Source organism: Lactuca sativa, chromosome 7 (genome assembly GCF_002870075.4).
Source record: "Lactuca sativa cultivar Salinas chromosome 7, Lsat_Salinas_v11, whole genome shotgun sequence".
Lineage (NCBI taxonomy): Eukaryota > Viridiplantae > Streptophyta > Magnoliopsida > Asterales > Asteraceae > Lactuca > Lactuca sativa.
In genome coordinates this window covers 188,210,576-188,225,534 of record NC_056629.2, presented here as the reverse complement: position 1 = coordinate 188,225,534, position 14,959 = coordinate 188,210,576, and the positions used below count along the sequence as shown (strand labels likewise).

The 14,959-nt window shown below is 42.6% G+C and overlaps 1 non-coding gene across 1 annotated transcript; it reads right to left on the bottom strand.

The window, feature by feature from the left end:
- Positions 1-14,097: 14,097 nt before the first annotated feature.
- Positions 14,098-14,204, bottom strand: LOC111921550 (small nucleolar RNA R71). Its single transcript, XR_002860203.1, has one exon. It is a non-coding gene; the product is annotated as a small nucleolar RNA R71 (small nucleolar RNA).
- Between the last annotated feature and the right edge of the window lie 755 nt (positions 14,205-14,959).

Sequence of the window (14,959 nt, the reverse complement as noted above, 5' to 3'; positions counted from 1 at the left end):
GAAAAGACATACATATTGTTCATTAGTCAAAAAACGACAATCATTATTGCTTATTCTCACCAATGAGACTGAGAAACTTACAATGTTGTTCATTAGTCAAAAAAACGACAATCATTATTGCTATCATTAGTTTTAGACCCAGGGGATTCAGTCTGGAAAACCGAAGTTGAATTACTAGAAAAACTTTTGTTTTGATTGTTAACTTTAGACCTTGGCTAAAGGTCATTCTGATATCCTATTATATTGAAACATTTGTCTATAGAGTGACCATTAAGTCCATAGTTTTTACACTATGGTATTTGACCTTTAGATTTAGACCTTTTTCTGATCAACAAGTTTAGACACAAAAGCAGTGTAACACCCATTGCCAGCTATTTTTCATTTTAGGCTTTGTGTTTCTTTTATGTTTGCATATCACGTCCTTATGTTTGGTGTATGTAACGATGAGATTTTCAAAACAAAATTTTCATTTTTCAAAAACCAAATTCATATATAAAATATTCTCAAAAAGTATTCCACAATAGTTATCAAATCAAAACATATCCCAAGATCACAAATCAAATCTCCTCTCTGTGTGTACGGATCACGCCGGCGCCTTTCCACGGACCTCGCTAGTACCTGAAACGCATGACACAACAACTGTAAGCATAAATGCTTAGTGAGTTCCCAAAAATACCGCATACAACACAAACGTCACTCAAGGATACAGTACGACCTTCCGGCCGATGTGTCTCAGCGGGACCCTCCAGTCCCGTAGCTCGTTTTACCCTCTGGTCCGATCATAGCTCATTGGGCACTCTGGCCCGGTCTGAATCGTTGGACCCTCCGGTCTGGTCTATATCGTTGGACCCTCCGGTCCGGTCTGTATCGTTCAACCCCCCAGTCCGATATATACAATCATATAACATACATATTTCACATAGCACATAATCTCATACATAGCACATAAGATCCTCCGGTCAACACATAAATACCACTCTAGGTAATGTATAGTGAGAAGACTCACCTTGGGTAACTCGGTAACTCGGAAATCTCAGACTCTGTGAGATAGGATCTAGCCTCCGCCTAATCATAACAAACACTTCTCATTAATACATTTCCCCAAGGCTAGACTCTTTCCTTTCCTATCATTCTCAGAAGGGAAAAAGACCATTTTACCCCTCTCAAGGTTCAAATACCCTAAAGTTGACCAAACCCTAAAAGTTAACAAAAGTCAACCTTGTGGGGTACGCGGCGCGTACCAGATCTATACGTTGAGCATACCCGGTGGCTTCATAGAATCGGGGTACGCGGCCCCTTACGCCGCGCGTACTGGGATTACACCCAATGTAACCCCCAGCTTTCTCCTCCTTTTAATTTCGGTCTTAATTGGTTAAGACTTGCGTCCAAAATCCAAATCTGACTTCTCTAATACGACTTAATCCATAAAGTTGGTGACTTTAAGCCTTTGCATGGCTGTGAAAGTCACAAACACCCAAAACACTCCACTTCCAACCTTAAAACGTCCATATCACATGCATGAACAACCGTTAACAACCAAGACTAGATTTTTATCACATAACAACACTAAATGAGCTAGTATGGGACAGATCTCGGCTTCTAAGAGCTCAACCACTCAAAAAGTTATGAACTTGGGGACCAAAACCCTAAAACTTCTCTCTACAACTTATGAATAGAAAATATGCAAAGCTTGAAGCTTTTTACCTGAAAATGAAACTTCTTACACTGCTAAACTCGGATCCAAAAGCTTGAGCTCCAACTCTTCCTCCTCCAAGTCTATCACTTTGCTCCAAATGGCCAAGAACAAAATACTAATCCCTCCTAGACACTCCCTTGCTATATGAACGAGATTTAGGGTTTTGAAATGGTAAAGATCTGGAAAAGGTGGCCAACAAAAGGGCCTTAAGGTTGCTTAAATAAGGAGGCTCAACATATTAGGGTTTCTCTTCTGGGCTGGGTACGCCCCGCGTACGCATTGGTACGCCCCTCGTACCTGGCAACCCTTCTCGATTAAGATCCGGACGGGTATGCTGAGCGTACACCCCAGTACGCCCCGCGTACTCGTCAAACATGCATTTCCTTAACAAGGGTCGAATGTGCCCTTTTCTCAAAGATGAAGGTTCATAAGGTATACTTGATTTTCGGGATGTTACAATTCTCCCCCACTAGAACCAGACTTCGCCCTCGAAGTCTCATGCTGCGAACAACTCCGGATGTTGCTCCCACATCTCCGACTCTGGCTCCCAGGTCAACTCGGACCCTTTCCGATGTTTCCACTAGACCTGCACCAGGGGCACTTCCTTGTTCCTCAGAACCTTGATCTTTCGATCCAAGATTGTGATTGGCTTCTCAGCATAATTCAGACTTGCGTCCACCTGGATATCCTCCTGTGGTACCACTGCCGACTCCTCGGCTATACACTTTCTCAGTTGCGACACGTGGAAAGTATCATGAATCTGGTCCAATTCCGCATGTAGCTCCAAGCGATACGCTACCCTGCCCACCCTCGCAATCACTCTTAACGGCCCAATATATCGGGGCCCCAACTTCCCCTCTTCCTGAATCGGATAACTCCTTTCCAAGGAGATACCTTCAGGAGCATGAAATCCCCGACCTGGAACTCGAGCTCGGATCATCGCCTATCCGCATAACTCTTCTGGCGACTCTGAGCGGTCAACAACCTTTGTCTGACCTGCTGTATATGCTTTGTCGTCTGAAGCACTATCTCTGTACTATCCATCACACGATGCCCTACCTCACCCTAGCAAATGGGGCTCTGACACCTCCTCCCATATAACAGCTCAAAAGGTGGCATACCAATGCTCGAGTGATGGCTGTTGTTATAGGAAAACTCAGCCAAGGGCAAATACGTGTCCCAACTCCCGCCAAAATCCAGCACACATGTCCGAAGCATGTCCTCAAGTGTCTGAATCGTCCACTCGCTTTGTACGTCGGTCTGCGGGTGGTATGCGGTACTAATATGCAGCCTCGTACCCAATTCCTCATGAAATTTCTTCCAAAATCTGGAAGTTAAACGCACATCTCGATCTGAGACAATCGAGATCGGTACTTCATGCCGCAATACCACCTCCCTCACGTACAACTCTGCCAATCTCTTTGCAGAAGAGCTCTCACTGATAGCAAGGAAGTGAGCCCTCTTCGTCAACCTGTCCACAATCACACAAATTGCATCGACACCCCTAGCAGTCCTCGGCAATTTGGTGATAAAATCTATGGTAATCTGTTCCCACTTCATACAGGGCATCTCTGACGGCTGTAACTTACCATGCGGACACTGGTACTTGGCCTTAACCTTGCGACAGGTCAAGCACCTCTCTACGAACCATGCGACATCCCTCTTCATACAGGGCCACCAATACTCCTTCTTCAGGTCCAAATACATTTTAGTGGCGCCGGGGTGGATCGAGAACTTCGATCTACGCGCCTCCTCCATCAAGATGGTATGCATTCCGCCCACAAATGGTACCCAAACCCGACCCTAAAAGGTCATAAGTCCTCGACTATCGGTAACAAACTCCGATACTGATGGGTTTGAGCCATAAGAACTTTCCTATGTGCACATGCAAACCCTAATGCTTGGATCTAGGTTTCTCTAATTGAACATGCAATGTATCCAAGAATTTTATTGATAGATCTAGTGTAAACATTCAAATCATAACATATGAAATCAGATCTAAAGGAATACCTTGAGTTGCTTGCTTGAATCTTCTTGTCTTTGGAGCTTAGAGTCACAATTGTCACTCCTCTAATGGCTTACAAACACCAACTAGCAAGAGGATGATAATAGAGAGACATAGGAGGGTGAGAAAATCGGCCCTAGGGTTTCTTGCCTTGCATGAGTGCCGATTTCCTCCACCCAATGGGTCTATATATACTATGAGCTACTAGGGTTACACCTTAAACCCTAATTGTATAACTTAGGCCCTAAGCAATCCAATGATCCCTATAGACTAGGCCTTGGACGATTTCTAGGTTTCTCCAAACCCTAAAAATCGTCCACCCTCACATCCATAAAGATTCATAGCCCAAAATACAACTATCACACATTTGACAGTTTATGCCCCTTTATTTAATTAACCTCTTTAAGTCACCAAATTAATTCCTAATTAATTTATGACTTATATTAATCAAATAACAATATTATTATTCCTTATATTATTCTCATAATATATTAATAATATTTCTTCTCTCATTATAAATCATCCTGTCAAGTTTCTATGGTGAAGGCAACCCAAAAGGACCATGCTCAACCGGGTCAAATACTTGCCAAATATAGTTACAGCCTTAGACACTATTCCAACAGATACCTGCCCGATCACTCGCTCCCTTTTGTGGTTCTCCGGTCTCACGGCCTCTGCCTAGGCCCCTCGAATGGTGTCCCACATCGGAGTCATCACTGTCAATCTCATGCAAACATCTTGCATCGGGGCGCCCTCCGCCCTACTGCTCAGGGCATCGGCTACAACATTGTCCTTGCCTGGGTGGTACAGGATCTCGCAATCGTAATCCTTTACCACATCCAACCATCTCCTCTAGCGCATATTCAGGTTGGGCTGATCCATCAGGTACTTCAAACTCTTGTGGTCTGTGTATATGGTACACCGAACACCGTACAGATAGTGACGCCAGATCTTGAGGGCGAACACTACTGCCCCCAACTCCAGATCGTGGGTGGGATACCTCGACTCATGAGGTTTCAGCTGCCTTGATGCGTATGCTGTCACATGCCCCCTCCGCATAAGCACCGCTCCCAACCCCGATATCGATGCATCACAGTACACCATAAAATCCTCTATCCCTTCCGAGAGTGCAAGTACCGGAGCCTCGCACAATCTCTGGCGAAGTGTCTCGAATGAGGTCTGCTGCTCCGGACCCCATGAAAAAGCAATGCCCTTCCTGGTCAACTTGGTGAGTGGCACGACGATCATGGAGAAATCCCTGATAAATCTACGATAATAGCCAGTCAACCCTAGGAGACTATTGATCTCAGTAGGTGACCTCGGCACCTTCCAACTCATCACTGCCTCGATCATGGCCAGATCGACCAATATCCCTTTCTGGTTAACGAGGTTCCCTAGGAACTAGACCTCCCGTAACCAAAAATCACACTTGGAGAATTTGGTGTAAAGCCTCTCCGATCTCAGGACTCCGAGGATTTCCCTTAAATGCTCCTCATGCTGCTCTCTGGATCTCGAATACACCAAGATATCATCAATGAAAACAATCACCGAACGATCCAACATCAGCCTGCACACCCAAATCATGAGATCGATAAACGTTATTGGTGCATTGGTGAGCCCGAATGGCATCACCACGAACTCGTAATGCCCGTAACGAGTCCTGAACGCTGTCTTCTGGATATCTTCATCCCGAACCCTCATCTGGTGATTTTCTGACCTCAAGTCTATCTTGGAGAACCAAGACGCTCCCTGCAACTGATCAAACAGATCGTTGATCCTTGGTAATGGATACCGGTTCTTTACCGTCAACTTGTTCAACTCCCGGTAATCAATGCACATCTGGTGCGAACTATCTTTTTCTTGACAAAAAGGATCGGCGCTCCCCATGGTGAGCTACTCGGTCTAATAAACCCCTTTCCTAGAAGCTCCTGAATCTACGAGGATAACTCCAGCATCTCGGGCGGTGAAAAGCGATAGGGTGCCTTGGCAATAGGTGCCGCCCCCGGTACCAAGTCGATACGAAACTCCACCTGCCTCTCGGGAGGCATACCTGGCAACTCCTTGGGGAAAACATCAGGGAACTCCCGCACAATCGGGACCTCATCAATCGAACTTGGCCTCCCAGCGGCCACTCGCATGTTCATCACATAGGCCACAAATCCCCTATAGCTCTGTTGTAAATTCTGCCTCGCCCTAGCAGCCGAACAAAATGCTCACTCAAGACGGGTACCCTCACCGTCCACCGTAAGCACTCCCCCACTAGGGTCTCGAATTGTCACCAACTGACGCTTGCAGTCTATAATAGCTCCAAATTGGCTCAACCAATCCATGCCCACTATAACACATACGTCCCCCATCACAATCGGGACTAGATCGATCGGAACCCCCACACCAAAGATCTCAAGTCTACATCCTCGAATCACCTCCATGGCATACACCGCCCGCTCGTTAGCTATAGAAACTCGCAGAGGTCGACTTAATGACTCTCAACAAATACTGATATGACGACTAAAAGCTAACGACACAAAAGATCGACTCGCTCCCGAGTCAAATAGCACTAAGGCAGGTACAGAATTCACAAGAAAGGTACCGGCTACAATGTCGGGTGCTGCGCGGACCTCCTCCGCTGTCAACTGGAAGGCTCTCCCATGAGCCTTCGTCGCCTCAACCTTCGCTGGCCGAACCTCAGTAGCCCTAGCAGCAAGCGCAGATCCCTATGCCGATCCCTGATGTAGCTGAGGGCACTCGGCCATCCGATGGCCGGTATGGTTGCAATGGAAGCAAACCGAAAATCCCTTGGGGAAATCCCTCACGATATACCCCTCCTTCCCGCACTTCTAGCATACTCCTGCTCTGCACGACCCCTCGTGACTCTTGCCGCACATCCCACAAGTGCGGCCCTTCGCGCTCCCAGATCTCGAATCAGCGGGCGTGGCCAGCTTGGCTGCCGGTTGAGACTATGTCGGCCGCCGATCCTTCCCCTGAGACTCCGCCTCCTCCCTGGCCCGAGTCTCCAGCTCCGTCTCCCTCTTCGGGCATTTTCATGGAGCTCGGCAAATGTCCAGTAAGTCGAGTTCGCCACGAACTCCCGAATATCTCCCCTCAGAACACTCAGATACCAGCTCATGCGAGCCTGCTCGGTAGACATCTGCTCAGGGCAAAACATTGCCCTCTCATGAAACTTCCGCGTAATCACAGTAACTGAATCCGTACCCTGCTTGAGGGTCAAAAACTCCTGAGCGAATTGGTCCCCTTCTACATGGGGAACGTACTCATCACGAAACATGGTGGTGAACCTCTCCCAGGTCACCGCAGTAAGCTTAGCTGGGGTGAAATATGCTGACACGAACTGCCACCAGTCCTTCGCCCCCAGGCGAAGCTGGTTCTGCGCGAACTGAACTCTCAAATGCTCCGGACATGAACAAGTGTAAAGCATCCCTCAACATCTGCAATCCATCTCATAGCAGCAATCAGATCCTATGTCCCATCGAACTCGAGTGGCTTCGTGTTGCTGAACTCCCGATACAGCAATGAATCCCCCCTTACGGTCTGGCAGCCGCAACGGCTATGGTGGCTACAGCAACAGCAACATCAGTAAGAGCGGAATACCGCTCATCAAAAGTCTCAATCAATGTGGTCTTGATAGACCCAAACATCTCCGGTATCTCAGCCCGTATGGCTACAGCCACCTCCTCATGAATCAACCGACGGATCTCCTCGTCGCTGACACTGCTACTCCCAGGTGTGTGTCGTGTCCCAACCATGATGTCTCTAAAATACAACATAAAGATATCATAGACTCGATCGAGCATACTCGCACTCGATAACGCATCCCGACTCATCCTCCAATATCCTAAGGATTCTTACTAGGACTGCTCACTAATCCGGTGTCTTCAGTAGTACGGGCCCTATACTACCGTCCACACCGCATCAGCATTCACCCCAAGTCCTCCTCCTTGGATCCCGGATCACAAGTACTCTATTCTCGCTATGCATCGGCTACCCTCCGATAGACCTCTCATGAGCTCCTAACTGCTACCTTCCCACTCTCAAGGCATCTCATAGCTGCAGTGATCTCCTAGGCTAAGGCATCACAAATCAGGCCACTCTATTCCTATTATGAATACCTAGCCTACTCTAGCAGGTATAACATTACATATCATATCTCATAACACATAATGTAAGGGTATTTTGGGGATTCACCGTTCGAGCGTTGGCTGACCGTACACACTGCCCTGCTCTGGTTGTCTCTAAACCTCTAACTCTTTTTAGAAAATTTAGTTTTATTGTTGAAAATTTCTCAATCCTCAATTTGAGTTCAGATACGCCCGAAGGTGCATGAGATTTTCAAAACAAATTTTTCATTTTTCAACAACCAAATTAGTATATAAAATATTCTCAAAAAGTATTCCACAATAGTTATCAAATCAAAACATATCCCAAGATCACAAATCAAATCTCCTCTCTGTGTGTACAGATCACGTCGGCACCTTTCCACGATCCTCGCTAGTACCTGAAACGCATGACACAACAACTGTAAGCATAAATGCTTAGTGAGTTCCCCAAAATACCGCATACAACACAAATGCCACTCAAGGATACAATACGACCTTCCGACCGATGTGTCTCAGTGGGACCCTCCAGTCCCGTAGCTCGTTTGACCCTCTGGTCCGGTCATAGCTCATTGGGCACTCTAGCTCGGTCTGAATCGTTGGACCCTCCGGTCTGGTCTGTATCGTTGGACCCTCCGGTCCGTTCTGTATCGTTGGACCCTCCGGTCCGATATATACAATCATATAACATACATATTTCACATAGCACATAATCTCATACATAGCACATAAGACCCTCCGGTCAACACATAAATACCACTCTACGTAACGTATAGTGAGAAGACTCACCTCGGGTAACTCGGTAACTCGGAAATCTCGGACTCTGTGAGATAGGATCTAGCCTCCGCCTAATCATAACAAACACTTCTCATTAATACATTTCCCCAAGGCTATACTCTTTCCTTTCCTATCATTCTCAGAAGGAAAAAAGACCATTTTACCCCTCTCAAGGCTCAAATACCCTAAAGTTGACCAAACCCTAAAAGTCAACAAAAGTCAACCTTGTGGGGTACGCGATGCGTACCAGATCTGTACATTGAGTGTACCCGATGGCTTCACAGAATCGGGGTAGGCAGCCCCTTACGCCGCGCGTACTGGGATTACGCCCAGCATAACCCCCAGCTTTCTCCTCCTTTTCATTCTGGTCTTAATTGGTTAAGACTTGCATCCAAAATCCAGATCTGACTTCTCTAATACGACTTAGTCCATAAAGTTGGTGACTTTAAGCCTTTGCATGGCTGTAGAAGTCACAAACACCCAAAACACTCCATTTCCAGCCTTAAAAGGTCCATATCACATGCATGAACAACCTTTAACAACCAAGACTGGATTTTTATCACATAACAACACTAAATGAGCTAGTATGGGACAGATCTCGGCTTTTAAGAGCTCAACCACTCAAAAAGCTATGAACTTGGGGACCAAAAACCCTAAAACTTCTCTCTACAACTTATGAACAGAAAAGATGCAAAGCTTGAAGCTTTTTACCTCAAAATGAAACTTCTTTCACTGCTAAACTTGGATCCAAAAGCTTGAGCTCCAACTCTTCCTCCTCCAAGGCTATCACTTTGCTCCAAATGGCCAAGAACACAATACTAAGCCCTCCTAGACACTCCCTTGCTATATGAACGAGATTTAGGGTTTTGAAATGGTAAAGATCTGGAAAAGGTGTCCAACAAAAGGGCCTTAAGGTTGCTTAAATAGGGAGGTTCAACATATTAGGGTTTCTCTTCTGGGTCGGGTACGCCCCGCGGACCTGGCAACCCTTCCCGATCAAGACGCGGACGGGTACGCTGAGCGTACACCCCAGTACGCCCCGCGTGCTCGCCAAACATGCATTTTCTTAACAAGGGTCAAATGTGCCCCTTGCTCAAAGATGAAGGTTCATAAGGTATACTTGATTTTTGGGATGTTACAACGTACTATGGGTACATCAGGCGTAAGTCAACGAACTTTTGGGATCGGTCAAAATGTGAGTATGTTGGGCGTACGTAAGTATACGTTAGGCATACTCGTGCTGTTTCGAAGCCCTAATCCTTTGGGTGTGACCACTCTTTAAGAAACATAAAACCTCTTGGACCTTCTCATGACTAGCCTTTATATTCCTTTAACCCTAAAATTGAACCCTCACTTGTGTATGAGAGTTTTGAAGCTTGGAAACTGATTCTTGTGTGTGTGGTGTTAAAACGAAGATCTTTCAAGTGGAGGTGGTGCATTGTAGCTTGTAGTTCCAGAAACTTCATCTCTTTGTGCACTTTTTCAAGGTATAAAGTCCAAATCTTGGAGCCTATTTAGTTATATCTTGCTTAACTTTGCATTTTGGTTCTTTTTTTCCCAGATCTTTGATCTTTTTGAGTATGGAGTACTCTAGAGCTATTAAAGTGTCCTTTCAAACATTCTAAGTGTCAAAATTCATAATAGATTTAGCTTGGCCATTTCCTTTCTACCATGCATGAGATAGGGCTTTAATGAAGTAGAAAGTTAGGGTTTTGGGTTTTATCACCATCTAGCCATTCAAAGGCTTAAAGTCAGAGACTTTATGGGTTAGGAAGTTCTTTAGGGGCTAGATCTAAGGTTGGGATGAGAGTCTTAATGATTAAGAAGTTATTGTGGTAGCTTAAGATCAGCTTACGTACACTTAGCATACACCTGGCTATGCCACATGTAGCCAGATTTGAGGCCAACAGACCTAACATGCTCTCTATTCAAAGTGTAGGGTTGAGTACGCCGAGCGTAGTGACTGAGAGTTGACTTCTGTTGACCTTCGTGGACTTCGACCACTTGTGCCTTAGATAGATTATGAGGGGTTTTGTAAGGGCAAATCGGTCTTTTCTATGAGTGTGGACTAGTCTTGAATTGGGCTTACTAGTGTATGAGAAATACCTTAATCATTAATTAAGGGTAATTGGTGTATTCAATTAGACAGAGTCTAGTTCTGGTAGTTTGGATGTGAGTTCTATCAGTCATCAGTGTCAAATGAGTCTCCTCCCTTATTCTTCCATGTGTGGTAGAATAGGTGTATAGGTATGTGACAACCAGCTCGGTCTAATCTGTTATTAATATGATTGCATTGTTATATGTGTTGAGACTTTGAGTAGTCTCCAAGGTTTATGATAACCCATAGGGCGTGTTGTTTGCCCACTCAGACTTCGGGTAGTCTCCAGGGTTGTTGATAGCCCATAGTTGATTTATGTGTTATGTTGTATGTGATATTTTGAGGGATTTACCAAGCTTTGTGTTTACAATTGTTGATGAAATGTGTTTCAGGTACTTCTGAGGACCCCAGGAAAGCGAAGGTTTGATTATACACATTTGCTGGGAGATTATGTTACTATATATTTTTGGGACACATTAATATTTTGATGTGGAATTGTATTTGACATTATGACTTTTCTTGGGTTAGTTTTTATGAACATGGTTTTTATATGGATTTAATAATGAAAAAAATTGGTTTGAAAATTTTGGAATTACAATTTGACATCAAAGACATGGTTTTGGGGATTTAGATGAACTCAATAGGAATTCCAAACTCAAACTAAGGATCTGAGGATTTTTATAAAAACTTTTCAAAAAGAAACAAAGAATTCGAAAAGATGAAACCTACTAAAGCAGTGTGTACTATTAGCCAGTTCTCCCGTAGTAGTTTCCCAAAATATGTTTATTACTTTATGGGTAATGTAGAGATGTTATCTTACAAACTAATAGAAGTACATGCTAGTGATATGCTAAGGATCCTACAGGAACATGTGATAGGAATTGCGTGAATTGTGATGCCTTTAGCCTAGGGGGTTGCTTTTATAAGATTGAACCTATCATCGCTAATTGCTTGGTGTATGTTGCATAGTTGTACATAGTTACAGTTTTATAGCATTAGAATGTTTGATGTATCCTTTCTTCATGTTCCTTGTTTGGTTGTGGATTGTATGTGGAATCATTTACTTGACTATTTATCGTGTCCTGTACTATGTACAATTAGCATGCGTGAAGCAAATGGTGAGGATAATGAACACATTGTGAGGCGGAGCGATGCAGGGGAGTGGTCTAAAATGAGTACCTAGATGTTTAGTAGTGGTTCTAAGGAGTCGACAATGCGGGTGAATAGACTTATAGAGGCCAGATATGTTCCTTGAAGGTTAAGAAGTGCATAATTTGATTACTACCTTGATCTTTGAGAGATCTAAGGCAATATTACTCCTTTTTGCTTCTTTTACTTTGTTTTGAACATGACTATCAAACTGAATATTGTTTTTACATGTTTGTTTGCTGAAGTTATGGGCTCAAAACCCTAACTTGCGTTTAGACTAGATTGCTTGCATTATTATGAGTTGATTTATGGATTGGATTATGCTAAGTTGATAACGAAGATCTTGTGAGGCGGATCGGTGCAAGGGAGTGGTCCAAAATAAATACCTAGATACGTTCGTTGAAGGTTGATAATTGCATAATTCGATTACTAGCTTGATCTTTGAGAGATCTAAGGCAACATTACTCCTTTTTACTTGTTTTACTTTGTGTTGAACATGACTATCAAAGTGAATATTGTTTTTACATGTTTGTTTGCTGAAGTTACGGGGTCAAAACCCTAACTTGCGTTTCGACTAGATTGCTTGCATTATTATGAGTTGATTTATGGATTGGATTATGCTAAGTTGATTATTTGTTATGTTACCTTCTTAAAGAACCTCATTATATTTACGATAACTACTTTTTTGTTTATTGTTGAGTTTAATTAAGTTTACATGACCTATCATTCTTAATTGACTTGAATCTTGTGATCTTGTGATTGGCAAAATTGTAGGAGTAATGTTTTGACCAAAAACCTAGCGCGAAATAGAAAAGTGTATAAGTGAATGCATGAGCTAATATATGAATACCAATCATATATTGTGTTGATTAAATTAACCGAATAAATCAATCCATTATAAGTCTCACATAACTCGAACCGAACACTAGTAAATTTTTTAGTTTATCTGCTTGATCAACGAATGAATGAACTTATTTGCCAAAGGATTAGGTTAGTCAACATTAATCTAGTCACCTTAGGAATCGGTAATCAAGGAAGCATTAATCCATTACACTTCCACTAAATCAACCATAAAAGCAAGTATATCGAATCTAAATGAAAGTCTCTTAATTGTTTTAGTAAAAATCGTTTCTTGTTTTCCTAGTTTTTCTTCTGTTTGCTAGTAGTTTTCCTTTTAAAGTGTTACTTGAATGTTTAATTTTATAGTCTTTCAAAACTAGAGAAAAACCCCCATTTTTATTAATCATAATTGAGGTATCTTTAGTAGATTAAAATAGCTAATAATTTCGTTCTCTGTGTTCAATACCTGAGTTTTAGTGATATTCTATTTTCGATTAGGTACACTGCCTTTGACGTAATAGTTAGTTAAATTAGTTGGTTACAACTAGTATATGAATTACGTATCAAGTTTTGGCGTCGTTTCCGCAGATCGGTTTCAATAATTAGTTAGTTTATTTTATGCTATTTGTTATCGACTCTTTTTCTGGAATTTATTCCACACAAAGTTATTTGTTTTTCAATTTTTCATATTCTATTTTACCGACTTTTACAGATCACCACGACATGGTTCTACTTGACCACGACGTCGTGTCCATTCAAAAAAAAATTATTTTTGTTATTTTTAAGTTTTCTTTTCTATTTGATTGCGGCTAGTATATGACCTGCAGATCAAATTTTCCATTGACACCACTGTTTGAGATCCGGATTCAACATTTCACAAAAAGAAAAGCAAAATCTTTTCAGAATCAAGCAAAAACCAAGAAGACAAAAGCAAGTTCAAAATCTTTGAGAACACTCCTAACAAAAAGGAATCTGGTTACGAGCATGAAACAGAATCAAAAAGAGAATGTGAAGCCAAAGACGAGACCAAGAACAACATGCAGGACATTGCAGACATGAAAATGCAAGAGTACAAGAGATGAATGTGTGATGACACCGACCGGGTCTTGTGCAACCCAAATCTCGCTAGACAACTAGCTTCGAATTAAAAGGACACATACTTGGTTAGTTGAAAGACATACCATTCTATGGTAAGGATCACGAGGAAACTTACAAGCACATTGACGAGCTCAATGATATCGCCAAATACTTCAATATTCCCAACATACCACGCGATTTGGGGTTTCTATGAATGCAACCTATTACTCTTAAGGGTGCGACAGAGGACTGGCTAAAAGCACTTCCACTGGGAACAATAACAACATGGGCACAAATGCATGAAGAATTCATACAACAATTTTTCCTACCATCGAGGGTTTTAAAATTAAAGAAGGATATCACGAATTTCAAGCAAAACATGGGAGAATCATTGGATGAGGCATGGGAGCGCTATAAGGGATTACTCAGAAACTGTCTCCAAAACGATCTAAATAGGCAACAAAAAGTATCAATCTTCTACGTTGTGGTAAACGTGAAAAGTAGGCAACTTATTGATTCTCAAGGGCCACTCACAAAGAAAGCATTGATTGGTATCAAAGAACTAATCGAAGAATTCTCCAAACACTCAAGAGAATACCACAACCCTCGAAGACATTGAAAACAGAATCATGAATGCAGCATCGAAGGACATGGCGGCACTTACGGAAAAATTGCATAGTATGGATCAAAGAATGACAAGAACAGATCAAACCATCCATGAAATATGGATAGGGTGTGTGTAACGTCCGTGTTTCTAGGCTAAGCCTTAGTATGATGATGTAATAGTCAAGGTCAACCGTTGTAACTCATTTTGAAGTAATAAAGATGAATTCTTGAATATTATGTGAATTATGTGATTTTATTTGCATTATACTCATTTTTAAGTTATAATAAATTAAGAATGAAAATAAGCATCAAAAATAAAATAATAAATAAACCCACTATCTATGAAGAAAATTTTAGTGGTCTTGACAAGGATTCCGGATATATAAAGAACGCCGAAATCCGAGTTATAACGAAGAAGTTATGACCCGTTGAAGTTTTACGGCTAAACCGGCACGACACCGCGTAAAGTAAAAAGTGAATTCTTGATAGACAACTTTTTAGACATAGAGATCTAAATGAAAGTTGTAGTATACGTTAAACCAAGAGTGTTCATAAAAATAACATCAAAATATGACGTCCTATGAGGAAGTTATGGTTTT